The 25,693-nt window shown below is 50.1% G+C and overlaps 1 long non-coding RNA gene across 1 annotated transcript in view; it reads right to left on the reverse strand.

Annotated features, from left to right (window-relative positions):
* Positions 1-22,522, reverse strand: part of LOC146868428 (uncharacterized) — a 317,137-nt gene extending 294,615 nt beyond the window's left edge. The window contains exon 1 of the long non-coding RNA XR_014966215.1: positions 22,446-22,522. This is a non-coding gene — a long non-coding RNA (uncharacterized LOC146868428). The remainder of the gene's footprint in view (positions 1-22,445) is intronic.
* Positions 22,523-25,693: the final 3,171 nt, after the last annotated feature.

Genomic DNA, 25,693 nt, shown 5'->3' on the forward strand with positions numbered 1-25,693 from the left:
AGCAATCACACATCAACCTGAACAACTGTCGGATCACTCTGCAGTGAGACTCGTCTTAACTCTAGATAGTGCAACACCGAATCTGAGATGGACACTAGACAGATCCATTCTAGGGGATCAAAACATAATTGCGACCCTGAAACAGGGCACCCTAGAGTTCTTCAATACAAATAAAAATTCTGCTCAGCCAGGCTTAATCTGGGATACATACAAGGCTTTCTTGCGAGGTAAATTGATAAGCTATGCCACAAATAGGAGAAGGGAAGCTAACCTCAGAAAAACTGGGCAAGAGAGGGTAATAGCCGCTGGGCTCTCTGACTTGAATAACGCAACTGGTGGCGAACAGCCTACCAAGATTCAAAAACAGATAGTCGGAGCCAAAAAAGTACTCTCAGAATATCTGGATGAGATCATACAACAAAAGTTGAACACTAGTCAACTCGCACACTACGCATATGGGGAGGGGTGTGGGAAGCTACTGGCGTGGAAGGCAAGAGGTAATTTGAGCAGAAATACTATCAAAGAATCATGATTGAAGAAACAGGGGAAATGTCTCAAAACTATCAAGATATTGGGAGAGCCTTCACTGTTTTCTTTCAAAACTTGTATAGGGACGACTGTCCTGCTACAAAATCCCATATTGAGAGCTGGCTAAGCCTAGACTCAGCCCCCAAACTTGCAGCAGACAGGCAGCAATATCTCAACAATGAAATAACCACTGACGAAGTCTTTAAAGCCATCAAGAAGTCAAAAAGGGGGAAAGCCCCAGGCCCTGATGGCATCCCATCAGAGATTTATAAACCTCTAGCGGAGGAAATAGCCCCAGAGTTGACCTTGCTATTTAATCATATCTACATAGACAATAATAATATTCCCGACACGTGGAACGACGCCACAATCACCTTAATCCTCAAACCAAATAAAAATCCCAAAGCATGTGAATCTTATTGACCAATCTCATTACTTAACAATGATTACAAGTTTTTTACAAATATCCTGGCCAAAAGACTGGGTGGAGTTATAGGAGAGCAAATCAACACCTCTCAAAAAGGGTGTATGACAAGCAGACACTTACACGAGTTGGTTCATGACCTGGTCTGTGCGATCGACTTAGCCACTGTTCAACAACATCCATTAGCCATAATGATGGTCTATGCCACTAATGCATTTAATAGAGTGAGCTGGCCCTACTTATATGAAGTTCTCAAGCTCAACGGGGTGGGCAATAATTTCTTATGAACTCTTCAAAACATATATAGATGTCATAAGGTCAGAAGACCTTGGAATTTCCTACTATTGACATTTGGCCCCAATCTGGGACTCCCCGGGAACTCCAACAGGCTTAGTGGACTCATTGGCAACACCACTTATCCAGGCCAGAACAGAAAAATGGGGCCAATTGCTAGGGGATAAGAACATTATCTCTTGGGATCACCTCAGTCAGGAAACAAACAATACGCTCTCAAGGTTTAAATGTTTACAACTAACAAGCTGGGCCCATGGACAACCAGAAGCAGGTCAGGCCATGGATAGGGGAAAACAAATCTGTGACATTAATGTGCAAAAAAAGAGATCTCAACCTGGTACTGGATGGTGATACAAGCAGAAGATGGCCCCAATACCTTACCAGAAGGAAGCTGGAAGAGAGTTCTCCCTGCAGCTGATATACCATCCTTGTGGCAAGTATCAATCGCTAGTCTTTGGTCTTTTGTCAGCTATGCCCCATTAAGAAAGAACCATTTGTTTACTTCCCATAGGGTATATTGGTCTCCCTTGAAATTGTCTAAAATAGGAGAAGGAACTAAGCATTGCCCGAAGTGCTATGACAATAAAGCAGATGATATCCACATGTTCTGGCAATGCTCAGAAATTCAACCCTTTTGGCAAGAAGTGAGTAAGGTACTAACTATCCTAATCAAAAGAAGAATAGAGGTAAACTTATCACTTAGGTGCCGATTCCGATCCGTTAAAAATAATTTGCGTACGACCCGTATCCGTATTTATTTACGTACGAGTCGTAGAAGCACCGTACAAACGGCCAAGTACGATTCGTCCGTGAAAACTAACTACGAATAGCGTCGGGAAAAGTCTACGAGAGTGCGTCGGAAAGTGTTCACGTCCGAATATCGTCGGGAAAAGTGTACGAGAGTGAGCCGGACATTTGTACGTGTAAATCGTAAAACACAAGTCCGAGCGCTTAAGTACGATCCCGACCGTCCGTCCGAATACACAATCGCACGTAAAAAGGCCCGTACGGAGCCAACGCAGGAGCACACATGTACACGGGTAAACTCATGCCCGTGTACGAGCCGTACAGCCCCCCCACCCCCAAATATGTCAGCACCGTACACCACCCTGTCCGCACTGTACCCCAGCCCCGGAATTGTACGCGCCGCACACCCCCATGTACACGCCGTACCCACCCATGTACGCGCCTTACCCCCCCTGTCCCCACTGTACCCCAGCCCCGCACCTGTACGTGCCGTACCCCACCCCCTGTAGGCGCATCACCCCCGCATGTATGCGCCGTACCTGCGCATGTACGTGCCGTACCCCAGGGCCGCACGTGTACGCACCGTACCCCCACTGCATGTACGTGCCTTACCCCCGCATGTACGCGCCGTACCTCCGCATGTACGCGCCATACCCCAGGGCCGCACGTGTACGCACCGTACACCCACCGCATGTACGCGCCTTACCCCCCCATGTACGCGCCGCACCTCTGCATGTACGCGCCGTACCCCAGGGCCGCACCTGTACGCACCGTACCCCCACTGCATGTACGCGCCCTCCCCCCATGTACGCACCCCCCTCCCCCCATGTATGCGCCTTCCCCCCCATGTACGTGCCGTACCTCCGCATGTACGCGCCGTACCCCAGGGCGGCACGTGTACGCACCGAACCCCCACCGCATGTACGCGCCGCACTCCAACACCGTACCCCAGCACCCTCACCCAGCATCGCGTATGTACGGATCGTACCTACGCGAAAATGACTCTTACAGAACCAGGACACTGTAAAACAGCACAAGGAGGGTCAATTCGACTCGCACAACACCACAAAACACGTCTACATGACAAAATACATCTCAATGACTGACCTGGCACATCCAAACAGGCAAACAGAGGCCCCAATTCACAACCACCACTTATAACACACCCACCAAAATTCAAACACAGCCACACCCAAAAATGGACCAATAAAAAGGGCCCACACACACAACCCATGAGCCTTTGCAACAGACCCACTGCTGCCAGACCCCACTGAGAAACAACTCCACAGAGAAACTACTCCACATCACTCATACCTCCACTACACCTTCACACAACCTCATCCACAAACATCCCCGTCTTCACATTCACACACACACCGTCACATTCACACCCACACACCCACAACCATCCACACCCACACCCACACCCCACACCATGCCCACAGACAAGAATCCAAAGTTCACAACAGCGGAGCTGGAGCTCCTTGTCAACGAAGTCATCAGAGTCGAGCCACAGCTGTTTGGAACATTGGTCAGACAGACCAGCATAGCTCAAAAATCTGCCATGTGGCAGAGGATTGTCGACAAGGTGAATGCTGTTGCGCCCATCCGAAGGACCAGGCATGAATGCCAAGCCAGGTGGTACGATTTGCGCAGGGCAGTCAAGAGGAAAATAAATGAAGAATATGCCCAGACTAACATCACTGGAGGTGGGCCGCCCCGCAGACCCGTACACTACCATCCCTGGGAGGAGAAGGTGATGGCCCTGCTACCGCCGATAGGAGTACACGGAGTCGAAGGAGTCGCAGAGCCTGGTGAGTACACAAACAACTTACGTAACATGGGGGCAATGGGGTCCACACCACATATACACCAAATGCACGCAACTTCCCCCAAGCACTCACCGCAAACAACCACACTCAAAAACCACGCTCATGCCACTAACGTCACCATGCACCCTTCACAAATCAAGGCAAGGCCATGTCCAAGCCTACAACCACCACAAACACAAGACTGGATGTCTGGGAGGCTGGGAGGGTGGGCCCCACACAACACATTGTGAAAATGTGACGCAGACACCAATGCCCTCAGCCCATATGGCATAGGTACATAACCATGCACAATGCACAGAGACTGGCAAAGTACTGACAAGGTAGATGACACTTGGCCCTGCTGTATGCAGCACAAGGCCCTCCTGGGACCACTGTACACTCAAACACCAACACCACAAGCACAGGTATCTAGCACAGGAACTCACACTCACTGGCATGCCAGCATGCACCATGAGGGGACAGACACATCACCTGGGAGACCCAATGACAACTCACACTACACACAACAGCAGGCCCGGTCACAACCCCCTTCCTAACACAAGCACACACACCCGGGGCAGGCAACGGATTACACACACTCCCACAATGGACATGTGACACAACAAGACCGATCCACAGCCAAATAAGCATCAGAGCAAACAATCTACAGGTCAAACACTCAGGAGAACATCCCAATCTGTCCCCCGCAACATACCCATCCCCAAGTGGGCATTGAGAGGAATGCTAGGCACATCCAACTACCTGGAGGAAATGTGTCAACTTGAATATGTATGAAACATAGATGTCGCATGAAACACCATTAACATTGTCTCTCTCTCACACACAGGGCAACGTTCAATCTCCCCCCAACACTGGGGGGGGAAGAATCACAGTCCCAGGCACCGCGTGAAGATGATCCCACCGGCAGCGACGACTCTCACCACTCCGTGGATGACCCCGACTAACCTGGACCCTCTGGTGCCCAAGCCCCTGCAGCACCTGCGTCAGGTACATCTGTGCCAACCACCACCCCCATTCCTGCCACATCCCAGGACACACCCAGGAGCCCTGCTCACACTGAACAACAGAGCCAGTCTGACCAGGAGGGACAAGGTACTCCGGGCACCCAGGAGGAGGCAGGCAACCCTGCAAATGCCATCCCTCAGGGGTCCTGTAGACCCGATGTGCCCACAAGGGCAGGCCAGGCTCAAGTGGGCAGGGGTGGTGGGAGTGGAGGCAGGCGGCGGCGCGAACCTGACCAGCCAGCTCAGTACCCCGGTATGTCACACATACGCAACATCCTGGACTCATACTGGCGTGACACCAGAGGCATCAACCAGGTCGTGTCAAGACTCTCCGAGATGCAGGGGACCCTCGATGACATTAAGAACCTGCAGGTCGAGCATCATGCCAGTCATCAACAACACCAAGGACGGATGGAGGCAAGACTGGCTGAGCTCCTGGCGGTGCACAGGGACGTGAGCCAATCACTCCGTCAGATCGCCCAAAGCCTGGCAAACCCTCCCTGTGCCACCAGGCGTAGACCAGCACCAGACACAGGGAGGGAGGAGGAGGATTCATCTGACGGAGCGTCCCCAGCATCGTCAAGGCCTGCATCTGAGGGTCCCCGGAGGAAGGTGGGTCGTCCACGGAAAAGACCGTGAGAGTCAGCAGACCAACCCCATCTCCCAGGTCACCTGGCCTGGCACCTGTCCCTCTGGCGCAACAGCAGCACCTCATCCAATGACATTCTCTGCCACATGGACTTGCTGGTCACAGTCTGACCAATGATGACCAACACTGTGGTCTGGACTCTGATGACTTCCAATGCCAAGGATACCATCTCCCCCTGTGAACTTTGGATTCTATTCCCCCGGTACAGCACCCAATTGCATCTACCAAACCACTTACCCCACCGTAAATAAATATTTCACTTTGGACATGAGACGTTCCTGTCATTTTGCATCATTCAACGACATATGTGTGTGGAAATGTCAAACTATGGCTGAGTGTTGAACCAACTCCAGCCATCCATACCCTGGGATCAGAGTCTGGTACAGGACACACATGGGTCACAAGGTATCATTCAATGTAGGCATGGAGCACAACACTCACCTGTGATGGCCTCTGGCTGCTGAGGGGGGGCTTGCTAAACTGTGCGGAGAGACCTATTTGGGAGATCATCATCAAGGCGTAGAGGTCATGGCTCATGTGGAGGTTCCCGGGGAGGGAGTCCCAGGTATGTGTGGCTAGGTGGGAGAACAATGTCCTGTATGCTGGAGTACGGTGGATGTGAAGAACATGGCCAGGGCAAGGTTGGATGCACGGAGATGGCCCAACGGGATCTAGGATGACAGACGTACAAGGTTGGTTGGGGTCGGGGTTGTGGACTGCCTCCTGAGTGTGGGTGGGGAGTGTGGAGGTCACCCTGCAGCAGACAGTGATCCATTGCAGCTATCCATGGTGGACGGTGAGGTGGCTGGGGCGCAGGCTGTTGAATCTGAGGTGTGCAGATGCCCCCTGGAAGTGGACCAGTTTCCTGGGAGTTTGGATGTACTTGCTCCGTAGAGGGCAGGGCAGTATTTGACACGGATGTTGTCATGGACCTGGGGGATGGTCTGTCTTTTCTTGGAGTGGATCTATCTGTAGATCATGTGCATGATGCAGAGGGCGTTGCAGCATGAGGTACAGATGCTGTGGACTAGCATGGCATATGTGAGCGAGCCAAACATGATGCACACCATCTTGTGTGTGTGGCCACTGGGTGCTTGTGCAGGGCTCTTGCGGGTGGGACACAGGCACTTGACCCAGCTGGAAGGGGACAATCCTCAGATGTTCACCTCAGTCCTGTACAAGTCCAGCCTCAGGTGGCTCGTGTGCAGCCATTCATCAATAGATCTCATGCATACTTGAATGATGGAACTGCCAATGTCTGTGTCTTTGTTGAGGGTGAGGAGCACCTGGCTGTCAATGGCATACGAGCTGATGATGAGGTGCTGTGCGCATGTGATGGTGGAGAGGGGGTCCTGGACACTGTAGATTGACTTGCTGAGAGATGATAACTGTGTTATGTCCCAGACGATGACACCATACTACATGCTAAAGCCTTGAGTCCCACTCCCATGCCCTTGCTGAGCTACAGAGCCGGTGGGGAGTATAAGGGACGTGACCTGGTTGGTGTGACAGGACCTGGAAGGAGGGGCAGCGCAGTGTAGGCAGTTGGAGTTGCACACTCAGCATGCAAATGTGTCGTGTGTGTGCCCAGGGTATGTCTGACAGCAGGCATTAGATGTGCGGATGGGCATAGCTCGGAATGTGGCTGATACATCAGACTGTAGTGTGATGTGGGTAATGCAAGGACAGGATGGTGGTGCAATGTGCACCTTGCATGTGCTGATGGTCCAGCCTTTGGCACCACGTGGCGGCAACAGTGGCATAGACAAGCTGAGGACAGCAAAATGAATGGGTGGAGGGAGGAAGTGAGGAGCATCCTGGAGGCGTGTGTGTTGCCAAATCTGGATGCTCTGTTGGCCCTTGCTGCAGGGGCCGCAGCAGCAGGCGGCATCTCATTGCAAAATGACACAATTTGCACACATAGACTAGGATGTCAGAAGGACAACTGCAACAGGCGTGTGTGTAAAGTAAGGAGTGTCCAGTGTCACATGGCACCCCCAGAGACAATGCATGCACAATCACCAAAGAAGCATGACACCGGATCAGGAAACTGAAGGCCGACCTGCGCACAGGAGACACACCCTCAGCAGCTGTTGGTGGCCCATTGTGTGGACCAACATGCCAAAAAACATACACGACCATGTACTTCATGCCCAATAGGGAGCCTAACCCATGAGCAACTGCATGCATGTTGCTAAACTACACATGGACTCCTATGCATAATCTTCCACAACTATGCCAGATATGCCGCATGCAAAGTGGCAAGAGACCTGCATTGACAGAGATGAGGCACCTTGGAGTGTGACAAACACCTTTATTACTCAGCCTCACACTAAGGGAAATGCATCAATTGGAACAGACTCACAGGTCATTTGGCTGACCATGTGTGACCTACACTGGACACCCCCTTCAACACACAGATGTGTAAATCCTACTGAGCTGGCACACAAGTGAAGGGGTTGAGCCTAACACCCCTTGCTGCACACGGAGAGTCTACAATTCCCCATTGAGCCTCATATGGGGATGTCCCACACTATGTCCACCATTAGCATCCCGTATGTTCCTTGGAGCCGTTATACACACATTGATGCCTTCATCAGAATTCACACACCATTACAGATGACTGTCAGGAAGGGTGACCATCAATTCATGGGAGCCATGCAACACGTCATGTGGCCCATGGTGAGTCGACATGTATGCATGGTAACACAACATGCACAGGAGCAGTCCCCACATATCACAAACACGTACCACCCACAAAATGCCTTGCTGCACTCCTTACCCCAAATGACTTTTCACCATGTCTGTGCATGTAACTCTGATCCAGCACACGTTGCAATACTCATGAGGAATAGCAGGAGGGCAATGATGACATGAGCAGATGACAGCCGCAAGAACCTGGGGAGGACAGACACACAACAATTCAGCGAAGAGCTAGTAATCCGCAGACATGTACATGTACTCTACAGGAATGATGTTGTCACCATGCCCTTAACAAATTTAGTGTCCCAGCTAATATGTGTGGAATGACATCATCACTTGAATGACACATCAGAACACACCTCCAAGTCACTTAGCACACAGTCAGCTCGACACACACATTGCAACACATGCCACACAAGGCTCAAAGCGTGCACACTCAGACACAGGGACTCACCATCATGAGAAGAAGTTGCAGATAAGCTGACTCCGGATGTCCACATCCTCATCCTTATCCTCATCCTCACTTGCCCCGTGCCCGAGCCCTTCATCCTCCACGGGTGGATGATCCTGCTCATCCGGATCAAGGATGAGTGGCACGGCCTTCTCCACTGCCATGTTGTGCAGCATGCAGCACACAATGAAGATTTTGCAGACCTTCACCGGGGCATATGGGAGGGCGCCGCCGGTCTTGTGGAGGCACCTGAATCTGCTCTTCAGGAGTCCAAACGTCCTCTCAATCACGCGCCTCGTCTGCCCATGGGTGTCGTTGTACCGGTGTTCTGCAGCTGTTCTGGGGTTGCGGAGAGGCGTCATCAGCCATGGCATGTTGGGATAGCCAGAGTCCCCTACATGGAAACATCATGTGAAGAAGTGGGTCAGGAGATGCCGTAAGATACAAAGATAGTGCTGAACACAGGACTAACAGAGTATACCCACCAACAAGACATGCTCGTTCTGCGTGCAGCTGCAGCGTCATTTCTGGCACCCTGCTACGCCTCATGATGTATGCATCGTGTGCGGACCCTGGAAAACGTGCACAGACATGGGAAATCAGCATGTTAGCAAGACACACCACAAGGGCATTAATGGAGTGGTAATGTTTACGGTTACGGAAGGCTACCTCCTGTGCCTGTGGTGGTACCAAAGCCACATGTGTCCCATCAATGGCCCCAATTACATGAGGCATCCCTCCCAGGGCATAGAACTCACCCTTGACACCTGTCAACTGCTCATGAGTGGGAAAATGGATGAATTCATCCAGGTGCACCAACATGGCTTCTATAACATCATGCAGGACACAGCTGAACATTGTCTGGGACATGCCACCGACATCAGCTATGGTCAATTGAAACGTGCCGGTGGCAAAAAAAATGACATGCCATGAAATAGCTGTTGGCTAGTGTAAGTGACAAGCCAGACACATTACATGAGTGACAGACATCCACATATCAGCATTAGAAGGATGTCATCTCATACAGACAGCTGGCGGGAGTCTAGACGCACAGGTCACATGTTATCTGGAAATGGACAGATGACACACATTTCCATTAAGGGGTCCATGTCAAAAACTGATGTCACAGACATTGAGACAACGCCGATATTGCCTCATGTCAGGAAGTCATCTTCGAACCATCATGACACATATAGTTGTGTTACTGTAGGTCCGAGTGATACGGCACATACTCACGCGTGTACGGCCCGTACACGCGTGAGTACGTGCAGTATCACTCGGACCTTCAGTAACACGACTATAGTGATAGGCGCATACTCAGTACGTGCCTATCACTATCGTTGGGGGTACCATAGGGCCTAGTGATACGGCATGTACTCACGCGTGTACGGGCCGTACACGCGTGAGTACGTGCCTATCACTATCGTTGGGGGTACCGTAGGGCCTAGTGATAGGCACGTACTCACATGTGTACGGGCCGTACACGCGTGAGTACGTGCCTATCACTAGGCCCTACGGTACCCCCAACAATAGTGATAGGTACGTACTCACGCGTGTACGGCCCGTACACGCGTGAGTATGTGCCTATCACTATCGTTGGGGGTACCGTAGGGCCTAGTGATACGGCACGTACTCACACGTGTACAGGCCGTACATGCGTGAGTACGTGCCTATCACTATCGTTGGGGGTACCGTAGGGCCTAGTGATAGGCACGTACTCACGCGTGTACGGGCCGTACACGCGTGAGTCCGTGCCTATCACTAGGCCCTACGGTACCCCCAACGATAGTGATAGGCACGTATTCACGCGTGTACGGCCCGTTCGCGCGTGAGTACGTGCCTATCACTATCGTTGGGGGTACCGTAGGGCCTAGTGATACGGCACGTACTCACACATGTACGGGCTGTACACGCGTGAGTACGTGTATCGTTGGGGGTACCGTAGGGCCTAGTGATACGGCACGTACTCACGCGTGTACGGGCCGTACGCGCGCTAATACGTGGAAAACGTGCACAGACATGGGAAATCAGCATGTTAGCAAGACACACCACAAGGGCATTAATGGAGTGGTAATGTTTACGGTTACGGAAGGCTACCTTCTGTGCCTGTGGTGGTACCAAAGCCACATGTGTCCCATCAATGGCCCCAATTACATGAGGCATCCCTCCCAGGGCATAGAACTCACCCTTGACACCTGTCAACTGCTCACGAGTGGGAAAATGGATGAATTCATCCAGGTGCACCAACATGGCTTCTATAACATCATGCAGGACACGGCTGAACATTGTCTGGGACATGCCACCGACATCAGCTATGGTCAATTGAAACGTGCCCGTGGCAAAAAAAATGTAGGGCTGCCATCACCTTCACCTTGGGGGTCAGAGCTGTAGGATACCTGTGTTGTGGTTGGAGATGTGGTGCAAGCCGGCGGGTCAAGTCCTCTATCAACTCTTGCGAGAATCGGTATCTGCGTATGCAGTCATGTTCACGCATGGCATCCAGGTCTGGCATTCGTCTGGGGAGAGACGGTGCCCTGCAGAGATTTGGAAGGAATAACGAAGAGTGAGTACATTACCACACCAATGTCACTGAGGTGAGCACATGTTCAACAGCTAATACACATCTGCTTAATACTGAGTCTGTGCTGTGCAATACATCCAGGACACGTGGGCCAGCCAGGTGGTACTCCTACGAAGAGCCAGCCACAATAGTTGCATGGCAATGTTGACGTGACATGCCATGAAATAGCTGTTGGCCAGTGTAAGTGACAAGCCAGACACATTACATGAGTGACAGACATCCACATATCAGCATTAGAAGGATGTCATCTCATACAGACAGCTGGCGGGAGTCTAGACGCACAGGTCACATGTTATCTGGAAATGGACAGATGACACACATTTCCATTAAGGGGTCCATGTCAAAAACTGATGTCACAGACATTGAGACAACGCTGATATTGCCTCATGTCAGGAAGTCATCTTCGAACCATCATGACACATGTAACGTGTGAGTCCACATGTGGCATGGTGTGCGTATATGTGTGTCATGCACAAATGCACACATACACATGTTGGATGCTGCAACAGCACATGGAGTTGACGGAACACCAACGGAAAGCTCATGGGAACACATGACACACACATGACATAGTCACATCGTGGCACACTGGGAGTCACGTGAGGTGTAATTATCCGTGTACCTGCCATCAGGGGACAGTTGCGGGTGTTGCTGACTGTGCCATACCAGTGATGCAGTGCTTGACACGTGTGTCGCACATGCACACATGTGCAAAGTGTGAAGGGGAAGTGTGCCACGTAGTGCCCCATCACACATGACATGTGTAAACAGCTCATCACACATCTATTGTGCCACAACATGAGGAGACGTGCCACATCACTGGCTGACACACCTAGGCCCTGCACATGAAGGACTGCACTGACAATGACTTGATGTACAGCCTTGTGCGAGTCTGACACCTCCATTCCTTTCGTGTGCGCCTCCTATCACCAGTGTAAGCAGTGAAACGCAGTACACACGCTCTGAGGGCGTGTGTAGGGCCCGTACTCACGCGTGAGTACCTGCCGTGCACGCGTGAGTACGTGCCTATCACTATAGTTGTGTTACTGTAGGTCCGAGTGATACGGCACATACTCACGCGTGTACGGCCCGTACACGCGTGAGTACATGCAGTATCACTCGGACCTTCAGTAACACGACTATAGTGAGAGGCGCATACTCAGTACGTGCCTATCACTATCGTTGGGGGTACCATAGGGCCTAGTGATACGGCATGTACTCACGCGTGTACGGCCCGTACACACGAGTACGTGCCTATCACTAGGCCCTACGGTACCCCCAACGATAGTGATCGGCATGTACTCACGCGTGTACGGGCCTTACACGCGTGAGTACGTGCCTATCACTATCGTTGGGGGTACCGTAGAGCCTAGTGATACGGCACGTACTCACGCGTGTACGGCCCGTACACGCGCGAGTACGTGCCGTATCACTACGCCCTACGGTACCCCAAACGATAGTGATAGGCACGTACTCACGCGTTTACGGCCCGTACACGCGTGTGAAAAGCGCCGTACCTGTGTGGGGATTTAAGAATTACAATGGGGACACATGAGGGACAAGTATTAGGGCCTAAATGCATGCTGGTTGTCATGGATACCGAGTTTCAAGTTCAAAAGTTTACATCATGTGATCTGGAAAAATCAGTTGGCCACATTTAACATTGTTGCAAAGTGGTTGTTGACTTGACATGATGCTGCAAAATCGAAAGATGCAAAGGCTGTCACTGGTGTATGTTTAAAGGGATTGGAGGAAACGTACGATGCAAATGAGTCTGACCAATCACTCTGTACTCCTGTAAATTAAATAGGCCAGCAAGGCAGATATAAGGCAGGCAGAACCCATGAGAGGGCACTTGCCTGCACAACATGTCAGTCGATACCACTGCTGCTGTATTGTCTCCCTCTGGCACCATGTCAAGGACTGTGGAGAGGGCCCAGCCTTTCACCCAGGAGGAGAACGTGGCCCTGCTGGATGTGATCCTCCCACAGTACCCCATGCTGTATGGTCGACCAGGGGAGCAGGTAAGTGCTGACTCCAGTACCTTTGCCTGTGCACCTTTATTGTGTCTGTCACTTCTGGCATTGTGGCCAGGTGTGACAGACATGCAATGTTGGGTGGAGTGGGTCCCAGGGGGGGGGATGGCTTATGTCTCTCATGCAGGGCTTGATGTAGTTCATGTGTGCACTCCTCACTTGCATTGTGCTTACTGTGACATTCACTGCATAGTGCATGGCACATTCCGCCAGTCAAATCCTCTTGGGCATTCTTGTTCTATTGTCCTGCGGTGATTCAGTGGTCACCCCGGTGTGACAGGTGACTGCACCCACAGATGTGTGTGAGAGTTGAGTGGAGCTGTGGTGAGAGTGGTGAGAGTGTCCAAATGATGTGTACCCCCCCTGGACATTGAGGTGTGTGAATGTTTCTTGTCATGTGGATGAGTGTCTATGTGGAGTGTTGCACCACAGCTGCATGGAGGAGGCAACTGCTCAATCCATCTGATGTGTGAAGTAAGCCGTGCTGTGTGTCTGACTTGCTGAGCTAGCCCCACACCTGTGACCCCCCCCTCGCAAGTGGCACATGTGCAGAGTGAGGTTTGCATCCGCTGTTGCCAATGGCAGGTGATTGATGTGTGCCTGTGTGTGTCTGTGTACTCTGCTGATGTTTCGTCAGTGGCCTGGCGCATGTGACTGCTTTGCGTTGCTGTCCATCAGCCTTATGTTGCTTGGGATGCACAGTGTGTGCCATGATCAGGGATTGGTTCGCACCCCTCATGCCACCTGTGTACTTACTTTGCCATGTAGTGCATTGCTGCGTCCCCAGTGGAAAAAGTCCCTATGACTAAGGTTCTATTACTTGCCAGCATACTATGCCCTGTTCTACAAATCTAAGATGTTCAACTGTGTGTCTCTGTGACATGGTGCAGGTGTAGTGATGTTGTCCCACTTTGTCATCCACACAGGTATCCCCCTACCACAAGGGGAAGATCTGGAAGCACGCCGTCAAGGCCGTGCAATCGGCAGAGGGTCGCAGTCGGCGCCTGCCACAAGTGAGGAAGAGATGGCAGGACATCCGGTGCTGGACCCGGAGGATCACCCGGGTCATGCTGAAGGAGGAGGCTCCTCGCAAGCATGGTGGGCGCCGGCGTCTGACCCACCAGATGCCGCGTGTCCTGGCGGTGGTCTTCCCTGACCTGGATAGGCGGATACGGGAGTTACAGCAGCAGGAAGGGGGTAGGTACATGTGTGTTTGTTGTGTGTCGCCAGCTTTTGTTGCTGCTCAGTCGCCTGGAGACACTGCCAGGATATATATGTGCAGTGCATATCCTGTTCCCCCCACAGTCAACCTGTGCTGTTCTTCCTCCCTTCCCCTCCTTGACATGTGTTACCTGGTCTGTGTGTGATCACTATTGCACATGGTTATCTAGGCTGCCAGTTTATCAAGGTGCACACTGCTTTCAGCATCATGTGTGGGGGTGGTCTGCCTGTGCCCTGTCCTGTACAGTCATTAGGGGGTGCATATTTGTTGCCACTGATGGTGAGTCCCAACATATGGGTGTGAGGTTTCAAATGAACAGACTTGCTGCATGCATTACCAATGTCGTGGCCTCAGACATGATGTGCATGAGTGGGATATATGCATAGTGCCGGGACGGTTGCTCCTGTAACAGTCAGCTCATTCCAGGACCATGGAACAGTGTGCACACTACAGTCCCCTGTCACAGCCTGCCCTCCTACTCATGTGTGTCATCCAATACTGTGCACATTCACTGTGGGTTCATAATGGCTCTGCCTCTGTGGCATTGTTCCCTGGCCTAGGTAGTAGTTTTCACATGTGTGATACATTTGCCCACTGGACAGGGATACAGCAGTTTGCTTGTGCATACTCACACTGGGCAGTGCCTGTGTGGCTATTCACAACAATCTGTTGATGTTTGTTTGTGACCAATATGTTTTGCCAGCCCTACAAGGTGATGTTGTGTTAATGAAGCTAGTTTTCAAGCACAGTTATTGTAACCCTGAATAAGAGCTTTCACTTCTTGATTGGTATCAGTCACATTGACTCAGGTATGGGTGGGTGTGCGCGGGAGGGGCGTACATGTTCAACCCTGATGTTTCATTGCCAGTTCTGACTTGTGTGTGATGATTCGCAGTACAGAAAGTCATCGTGCAGTGCCCCCGTGATGTTGGCCAGTGCTTGCTGTTGGTGCTTCATTGCCTGTGTCAGTTCTTGGCAATCATGTATCCTGCTTGTACATTTTTGGCACCTGTGTGTGGTTCAGATGCTACACACTTGTGACTTTGTGTGCTGACATCTGTGGGTACATTCTGGCTTGCCATGAGGGGGACCCACAGTACAGCTAGGCTTTTTTGCTAAACAATTGCAGGCCCATTAGCTTATGCATTGTCCTGGGTGTGGACATGTGTGCCACTCCAGATGACAGTCAGTAGGTCATATGTGTAGCCAACTGTGTGATCAGGTGACGGATAGCCATGTGACAAATGACATTATTCAAGTTGTTACTCTGGGAAAATGTCCATTGGCACTCACTACACCTGTCAACATGTCTCAATGTTTCATATGCTTGACCTTGTTGTTTGGTTGTGAAGGACAATGATGTGCCTGCATGACAGATGTCTCCCAAGGAAGTGCACAAGACACCACCTTTAAACTTTCCAGGGACACGCTGGCACATTTTAAAGTAAGGCACAGTTTGGACAACACTTGTTTGGAGTTCATACATATACATGTTCCCACAGTGTGCTAGCATTTGGGTTAGTCCTTGGTTGTTGCTGATACCGAATTACGAGTGTCAAGTCATCCAGCCACCCTGGTGCCATGTATATGTACTTACTGCTACGCCATTTCTGCCTAACAGTGGCTGATTTGAATGAGTCTGGCAGCTCAGACAATGACTGTGTACATGTAGTTTGGTGTGCACCTCCTTGTGTGACTTCTGCTATACAGACACATGTGTGTTGTGTTCACAGAGTGCCACATTCACACATGCTAGACATGTCCATTTTGTAAAGGGTTGTGATTCTCCAGGAGTCACAATGTATTTATTTGGGGTGTCAAAAGTACTCACAGGTCTCTGAGTGTGGGGACACCTTCTGCATTGGCATGTGGTATTTGGCCTTGGGTGCGACAATACTGTTTGTTTCCCAGTGAACAAGAGGTGGCATGCCTTCATAGTCTTGCTGTGCTCAACTGATCCCAGACACTAGCTTCTCATGATCTTGTGATTTCAAGTTATTGGCTGTTGTGTCCTAATTTTCATTGTTTGCAAGTGGCATGGTGCGTCAACCAACTGGGAAGTGCAGGGCTTACATATGTGGGGAGTATCCTAGATGTTACTCCTGATGCCTTTCCTGATATGCACTGTTGCCTATTTTGTTTGGACTCATGTGTCAGATGTATACAGGTGACTGATTTTTTCCTGTCTCTTCACCTTGCCCACAGCATCATCGGAGGACACCGAGGGAGACACCGGCACGGACGTGGAGGAGGGATCGAGCAGTGGTGCCACCACTGCTGTGGAGTCGGTGGAATCTAGTGGCATGGAGGGCGAGGGGAGTGAGGCGGAGGACCTGCCCAGTACCAACACAGACTACGAGGCAGACGGGTCCGAGGCTGAGCTCCCAGAGGGGGCGGAGGCTGCTCCCAGAGCTGAAAGCAGCAGTACATCTCTCGCCGCCCCCTCCATTCCCATCACCGCCCTCCCACTTGCTCGGGTCCCTTCTGTCCATGCTAGGCCACACCGTGTCTCCTTCGTGCCAGGCACCACACCCCCTGCCCCTGTCCCCCCTGCTGCCCTCACTGCCGAGTCTGTGGACATTCAGCGGCAGTTGCAAGTTGGGCAGACATCGATCCTGACTGTCCTCCATGGCCACACCAGACTGCTGACCCAGATGGTGTCGTACATGGAGGGCCTGTCATCAGCGATGTCTGACCAACGGATGTTGCTGAGGTCCCTGGACTCGTCACTGACGGCAGTAGCGAGTCACCTGCAGCGCTGCCTCCCCCCCTACCCCTGGCCCATCCACAAGTCCAACACCCATGCCTGTCCCAAGCACATCAAGACATCCACACACACGCACCCCACCAGACACAAGCAGCACACCACCACGTAAGGGCAAGCGCACGCCTCCTGACACGCACACTCAGGGGGTAACAGGCACACCCACTGGGTCTGGGGCACACAGGCAGGCACGCAGCCACAGTCCTCATCCACATGACTCACTCCCCAGTCCCTCCGATGTCACTCCCCTTGGCTCCCCTGCCCCAGATTCGGAGAAGGAGGCCTACTTTGCTGGCTGGGCCTCAGCCCCACTAGTTCATCTGGACGCAAACGGTCATGGCACTCCACGGGTAGGGGAGTTAAGTCCCCCAGCCCGTCCACCACCTCCCCCAGTAGTGCTGCAACCCATCCCTGCGACCCCCACCCCTCCTTGGGGCCTGTTGTTTCTCCGGGTGCAGGGGAGACGCTTGAAGAACTGGCAGAAGTGTGCAGCGCTGAGCTCGCCTCCACCTTTGGCGCTGCCCCACCCCCTGTGGTGGAGTCGTCCGTCCCTGCACCCACAACACCTACCCTTCCCCCTCCTGTCCCTGCGGTGCCTGGTCCTTCCCCACATGATGCCCCCCCCCCCAGTCGACGAAACACTCTTGTATGTCTGAGCACTCCTGGGAGTGATAGGCACCCACCCCTCATATGTCTGGGCTCTGCTGGGAGTGATAGGCACCCACCCCTCATATGTCTGGGCAGTGCTGGGAGTCCTCTGCACCCACCCCTCATATGTCTGGGCACTGCTGAGAGTCCTCTGCACCAACCCACCCACCCACCCACTTGCGCCCTTGCTGTGGTACACTGCTGTCCTGGGCATACACCACCCCCAATTTACAGCTGATGTGCTGCACCAAGCCGTACACCTACATCTGTGGCATGTGTACGCCTTGTATCCATCATGTAATGGGGCTGTAGGGGTACGCGTGGTACGGCCCGTACCCACGCTCTGGGGAGCGTCGGTACGGGCAGTACCACCATTGTAGTGGTGATGTTGGGGTACGCGTGTACGGACCGTACTCACGCTCTGGGGGCGCTCGTATGCGCCGTCCAGAATCAGATTTGTATGTATTTTTTTGCCGGTCGTTGTTTTTTACGACTCGTATGGAAATGGTATTTCTGTGCGAATCGTACTTGCGAGTTTGTAAGGTGTTTTTCCCGGGTACGAGTCGGACGGAAAAAACACTCCGTACGACCATTCGTACCCGGGTTTTACCGGATCGGAATCGGCACCTTATTGTCTTTGGGGTCTTAGAAGATGATGACCTTGTGGGGAGAGCTAGGAAATTCCCAGAACAACTCCTACTCACTCTGATAATTATTTCACGTAGGGAAATTTGCATTAAGTGGGTCTCACGATTACCACCAACTTGTGCTGAATGGTTAACAACAGCTTAATGTATTGGCAATCTTGATCGCTTAAGTGGTTCACCAAATCGAATTAAAACTTGGGAGCCACTAGTTGCATACATATTGGAATTAGCACACATATAGTTTTGGCAGGAATCGGTCCACTGATTAAGGCACTCGCCTCCAGAGAGACCTTGGGCGGGTGATTTTATTATCTCTCACAAATGGAGCAGAAGGCACATCAGGAGCAAATTTGCCCGGCAAGCTGTCATCAGCGATGTCTGACCAACGGATGTTGCTGAGGTCCCTGGACTCGTCACTGACGGCAGTAGCGAGTCACCTGCAGCGCTGCCTCCCCCCCTACCCCTGGCCCATCCACAAGTCCAACACCCATGCCTGTCCCAAGCACATCAAGACATCCACACACACGCACCCCACCAGACACAAGCAGCACACCACCACGTAAGGGCAAGCGCACGCCTCCTGACACGCACACTCAGGGGGTAACAGGCACACCCACTGGGTCTGGGGCACACAGGCAGGCACGCAGCCACAGTCCTCATCCACATGACTCACTCCCCAGTCCCTCCGATGTCACTCCCCTTGGCTCCCCTGCCCCAGATTCGGAGAAGGAGGCCTACTTTGCTGGGCTGGGCCTCAGCCCCACTAGTTCATCTGGACGCAAACGGTCATGGCACTCCACGGGTAGGGGAGTTAAGTCCCCCAGCCCGTCCACCACCTCCCCCAGTAGTGCTGCAACCCATCCCTGCGACCCCCACCCCTCCTTGGGGCCTGTTGTTTCTCCGGGTGCAGGGGAGACGCTTGAAGAACTGGCAGAAGTGTGCAGCGCTGAGCTCGCCTCCACCTTTGGCGCTGCCCCACCCCCTGTGGTGGAGTCGTCCGTCCCTGCACCCACAACACCTACCCTTCCCCCTCCTGTCCCTGCGGTGCCTGGTCCTTCCCCACATGATGCCCCCCCCCCCAGTCGACGAAACACTCTTGTATGTCTGAGCACTCCTGGGAGTGATAGGCACCCACCCCTCATATGTCTGGGCTCTGCTGGGAGTGATAGGCACCCACCCCTCATATGTCTGGGCAGTGCTGGGAGTCCTCTGCACCCACCCCTCATATGTCTGGGCACTGCTGAGAGTCCTCTGCACCCACCCACCCACCCACCCACTTGCGCCCTTGCTGTGGTACACTGCTGTCCTGGGCATACACCACCCCCAATTTACAGCTGATGTGCTGCACCAAGCCGTACACCTACATCTGTGGCATGTGTACGCCTTGTATCCATCATGTAATGGGGCTGTAGGGGTACGCGTGGTACGGCCCGTACCCACGCTCTGGGGAGCGTCGGTACGGGCAGTACCACCATTGTAATGGTGATGTTGGGGTACGCGTGTACGGACCGTACTCACGCTCTGGGGGCGCTCGTATGCGCCGTCCAGAATCAGATTTGTATGTATTTTTTTGCCGGTCGTTGTTTTTTACGACTCGTATGGAAATGGTATTTCTGTGCGAATCGTACTTGCGAGTTTGTAAGGTGTTTTTCCCGGGTACGAGTCGGACGGAAAAAACACTCCGTACGACCATTCGTACCCGGGTTTTACCGGATCGGAATCGGCACCTTATTGTTTTTGGGGTCTTAGAAGATGATGACCTTGTGGGGAGAGCTAGGAAATTCCCAGAACAACTCCTACTCACTCTGATAATTATTTCACGTAGGGAAATTTGCATTAAGTGGGTCTCACGATTACCACCAACTTGTGCTGAATGGTTAACAACAGCTTAATGTATTGGCAATCTTGATCGCTTAAGTGGTTCACCAAATCGAATTAAAACTTGGGAGCCACTAGTTGCATACATATTGGAATTAGCACACATATAGTTTTGGCAGGAATCGGTCCACTGATTAAGGCACTCGCCTCCAGAGAGACCTTGGGCGGGTGATTTTATTATCTCTCACAAATGGAGCAGAAGGCACATCAGGAGCAAATTTGCCCGGCAAGCTGCGGGCTTGGGGCGCCAGTACCATATAACACCTGATTATATGCCTTTTCAAGTTGTCACATATGAGGACTTAAAAAAATAATAATAATATTATAAAGTCTTGTTTTACAAACACAAATAAATCCTAAAATTGACACACTCATAGGATGCATAGATGAAGGAAATTCATCCAGTTGCATAACAGAACATGCTCACATCCAATGCCTTTCAGCGCTCTCCTTTATCACAAAGAAGTCCACTTTAGAGCCTCTATGTCTTTCCCAAGATGAGTTTTATATATTTACAACTGAAGGTGGACAGTGCTGTCAATAGCTCCAGAAGCAATATTGCGGCTACTCCATTCTTGCCCACTGTGAGCTTCAAGTCATCCTATTCGTATTCGAGGACTAGTTCTGTGCTTGTGCCTGGCTTGAATCCAGATTTTAGATAAAACATCAAGTTGTATTCATATTTGAAATTGACGAGTTGAGAAAAAAAAATATTTTTGAATATTTTATGTAGGAACGGGTCATTACATTTTAGCTGTGGTTTTATGGGTTGTGTAGGTAAAGGTTATTTTTCTTTAGGAGTGGTCTAATGTAACAGCTTTTTAATTTGTGTATGGTAAAGATCCAAGTTCCAAGGACTTGTTTAGTAGGCTCTGACTGCTTCCTTGTACAGTTTGTGCGAAGGATTTCTTTGAAGTTGTTTTAGAGGGCTGGGTCTTATGGAACTACTGATGGCCTGCTGACACAAAAAGTCTTACAGCCACTGATAGGGTATTTAACTGATGCTCATTTTCAAGCTGCAACACACAGTGTCATTTCCATGATCAGATGTCCCTGTATAAAATTGTGTGTGGGTCTAGTCACACAGATGGTGAAACAGTGGATCTCACAACACAGATGCCGGATATGATGTCAAACTGAAGGCACTCCCCTGGCACGACACTTCACTGAGCATGGCCACACCGCGGATGAAATCTTCTGGCTGGTGCTTGAAGTGGAGTCCTAGACCAGCAGAGGAGGTGACACCACTAATCAACTTGACATGAGAGAATGCAAATGGATGGACCTTTTGGGCAGTTCCACGGCAAGGCTTTTAATAGCATTAATGACATGAGGAGATTGTCATTTGATAAATCTCTATTGTCTTTGATCGTGCACTGCTCTGTTATATATAGTTTATCTGTTGTGCCCTGCTCATGGGTATCACTCCCTGCTAAGGAGTGTAATAAACAATCAATATGGTAGCATCCCCACTTTCATGGGGTGTCGCCCTGGTCACAGGTCAAGGTGCTGAAACAACAGCTATAATAAACAAACACTCTTCTCCATCAAAAGTTCCTTTGTGATGTTTTATTGTTGATTTCACAATTATTTCTTTGACATTCAAAGACTTCATTTCCCAGAATGCATGTGTCTGTGTAATTCAATTCAACATTTTTTCTTTCATCCCTATGCATTTCGGCTTGAAAAGCCTTCATCAGGGGAATGTCTATAAAAGCATAAGTAACATTCGTTTAATCAAGGGGACATACCACCAAAATAATATAACCACCTCGTATTTTATCGAGTTTAAAAAAGTGCCTAAGTGCTGTGCATCATATTAACAAAGTGCCTGCTTTAAATCAATCGTGTGTTGCTTTTAACAAGGTGTTTATATGTGCTTCCATTGTTACATCGAATACTCTCAAGAATCAAGGTAACTATAAAAAGCAATATACCGCTTCCGTGAATGCGCGTTACAAATTATCCTTAGTGCTTCGCATGTTTACTCCAGTAGTTCCCTCCCGTGACAAATACTCTCTTGATCGTCTGGCTTACCGATATGTTGAAGTTACGCGCTTCTCAATCCTAAGGCTGCCGTGTTTGTCAGTGTTCTATCGTGCCTAGCTTGTTAAATGGTAAATTACGCGTTACGTTCTCACGTACTATTCTAGACATAGAAAGAGGGCTAATTGATGTATACTGGGAACAGCTCGGGGTGTTACTAAAGTTTTGATTTTAACAGCACTCAAGTGCGAAACGATATGAGAACAACATTTCACTATTGTATCATGATATATAGAAAGGCTCACCAATTTCACAATGGGCATTTCAGAAAATAAAAAATACCATAATGCGTACTTCATCCTATTAATCTAACAGTCACTTATGGCTAGCAGTCGGATAAGTGTTTCAAAGAGACATGTGTAGCGTGCATAACTGCAATGATAAGGTGTATAATATATCATAAAAAGGTATATAATGTTCATCTAGTCATGATAGTCCTTCATAAGTAACATTGAAATTCAACCCTATCGTTCATTCCATTGGGTTTTAAAGTATTCAAATGAAAAATCCAGTAATTCCCCCTTTGAAGTAGGGTATTGCGATTGTCTTTTCCTTCCTGTTTTTCTATGGTCTCTAATACACAAACTTTTAGTTGGCTGCCTCAATCTGGCATCATGAGTCCAAAATGGGGGGAAGGGACGCCTGTAGTCACACTTATTCCAAGACTTGAATCGCATAGGGACCGTTCGCCTGTGGCTCCCAAGTCCGGATTTAGGCATTCTACATGACATCCAGATATAACACCAAATGAGTGCTGTATGTATAATTTTCTTTACTTTTCCAGCATGCAGTTGCTTTTCAACTAGAGTGTTGACAGGAGTGGATTCAGGGAGTAGTAATCCTTGGTTCTGCTGAATAGCCTTAGAGTAGGGCTTGAAACATGCAGACCTCTGAAACTCAGGAACATAATTCCATTGGATTTCACTCTGTCTCCATTTTATACCCATACCCACTGGGTGGGCTCTCTTTGTTTATGGTGAAGTTCAATAGGAGGGCGAGTCCTTTTGTCTATCTCCTCCACCCACCCATTTGATTTACATATAGATTGTGGTTATGACAGTGTGGTAACTTTATGTACCGTGACACTCTTTGAGCTGTGTCTTCGGGTATACCATTTGTTTATCTTTAGATCACTAGTGACACTTGAAAGTGGTACCAGGTAACTGTTAATCTGGTACGTTGCCATGGATAGATCCCATTTTTGTAAAGAGTGGCACCCATATGCAGCATTGCTTGATTAAGGTTTTCAGACTCCGCTGTGGCAATTACTCCGGGATCTCACATTCTAAGTAGACTACCAGATAATACTTTTGGAATGGGGTGCATGTTCACTATTTTCGAACTCTAAGCCATGGAATCGGGAAATGGAGAACCTTGTTGTTTCTGAACAAGGAACCCTGTTGTAAAGTTCTTGATCACAGTGGTAGACTGAATGGAATTTGGACATTAGCCCGTGAGCTTCATAATAATTTTTGGCTTTTGATTCTGCTCCAGAATCAATGAAAACAGACGGTTGAGATTATCTAACCCACATGAAGAAGGTGAGAAATTGCAGAGGTGGTGCTCACCATTTGGTTTTAAACTTAAGTTGTTGTAGTGCTGGTACTTAGGTTCTTCCACTCTTTGATTTCTACAAGACCCCTCAAATACTTTGTGGTTGAAACGTCAACAAACCCCCCATTGGTTGACATCTACAACTAATAAGAAGGGATTACCCATTTATTGGAACTTCCCGATGACTTTCTGACCCAATGAGATCATACAACCAAAGGGGATTGTATAGTTTCTTTGTGCGTTAATTGTTGTAAATATGATCACCATGGGAGCACTGCGTTGTCTGCACTACACATTCGCATATTTGACGCCAATTTATATATGTATGAACACAATGCATGTATGACGGAAATTCTTACTTTGTCCAGTACTGTGCTCTCTGTAGTAATGTTTCCACTCAATCAAGTTGATATTGAATGATGTTAAGTGGCTGAGAGAAACCTCACAACTACGGATGAGCTTTCTACTTTTGAATGAGTCCTGCGAGACATTTTGTGCAGATTTATATACATATTTACCTGTGTCCTATGGGCATACAAGGTTGTCCTTGCTTTAGATATAAAGTTGGTAAAGGCACCATCATCTGGAAACTAAGTGGATGATTACGAGCCTGGAGGTCCACGCACAACCAGACTCATGGGGGCGCAACGGTGGCGGTCTCCCGACCACCCTATTATGACTCGGGCGGTCGGACCGCCCTGGGACCGCCGCAACCTCCATGGATCAGAGATCCCTGGTTGTGGTGCGGCAGCCCTGAGGCCGCAATATGCTTGGCGGGACTACCATGGTCCCGCTAAGCATATTATCAGTTTTCTCTCTGCCAAGGTTTTCATTGTGGTTCCTCCTGCATGAAAATCATTCCAGAGAGGAAACAAGCCCCTGTTGCTTCAAGGCCTGAAGATGCATGCAGGGGGACACATGGTGTACCTCTCTGTGTGCATGAACCCTAGTACCTGAACGGCATGGACTGCAGCCATCCTTCCGGTACAGGTGCTGAGTTTGACATTCTCATTGCCGTATCTTTTTAATAGGCCCTGCCCTAGAACCGCCTGCCAGACACAAGAAAACGTATAATCCGGTGAGCAGTTCGCACACGGGTTTGGCAGAGTGGCGGTGGGGCGGTCCAACCACTGCACCACCAAACTCGTAATCAGGGCCTTAATGAGCTGGCATGCAAAAGGTCGGTGGACAGAGGTGGCCATTATTGCCAGCTCTCCTGTTACCGCCCACGTTCTAAATGAGGCTTATACTTTCTAGACATCCAAAGTTTCATCTACTCTTAGACATTGTTTTATCTCCTTCTCTTACCTGACCTTGTCAGAAGAATCAGGAATAACAAGGGCTGGCACATCTGTGAGGAAAGATATCGCTCAGATGTAGAACACTCCTACTCATTGGTAATACATTATTAGGAAAAAGCAGAAAATAGCATTTTGTGTAAGTTAAGTGGGAGTTCTTAAGCAGCATACATTTATTTTGCAAGAAAAATAAACATTCTTGCACTGTTTTTGATAATGACAGCCACTTGACAGATGTGCCATTGTCAATGCTGCAGTACTTTATTGACACCACTCCTATGTATGTATGTATGGATGGGTGTAATATTTGTACCACACAAATCAAGTAAAAGGCAACCCAGCAATGTACAAGGTCAAAGGCAAGGATACAGTCAATAAGAGTTTGGA

Source organism: Triturus cristatus, chromosome 1_2 (assembly GCF_964204655.1).
Source record: "Triturus cristatus chromosome 1_2, aTriCri1.1, whole genome shotgun sequence".
Lineage (NCBI taxonomy): Eukaryota > Metazoa > Chordata > Amphibia > Caudata > Salamandridae > Triturus > Triturus cristatus.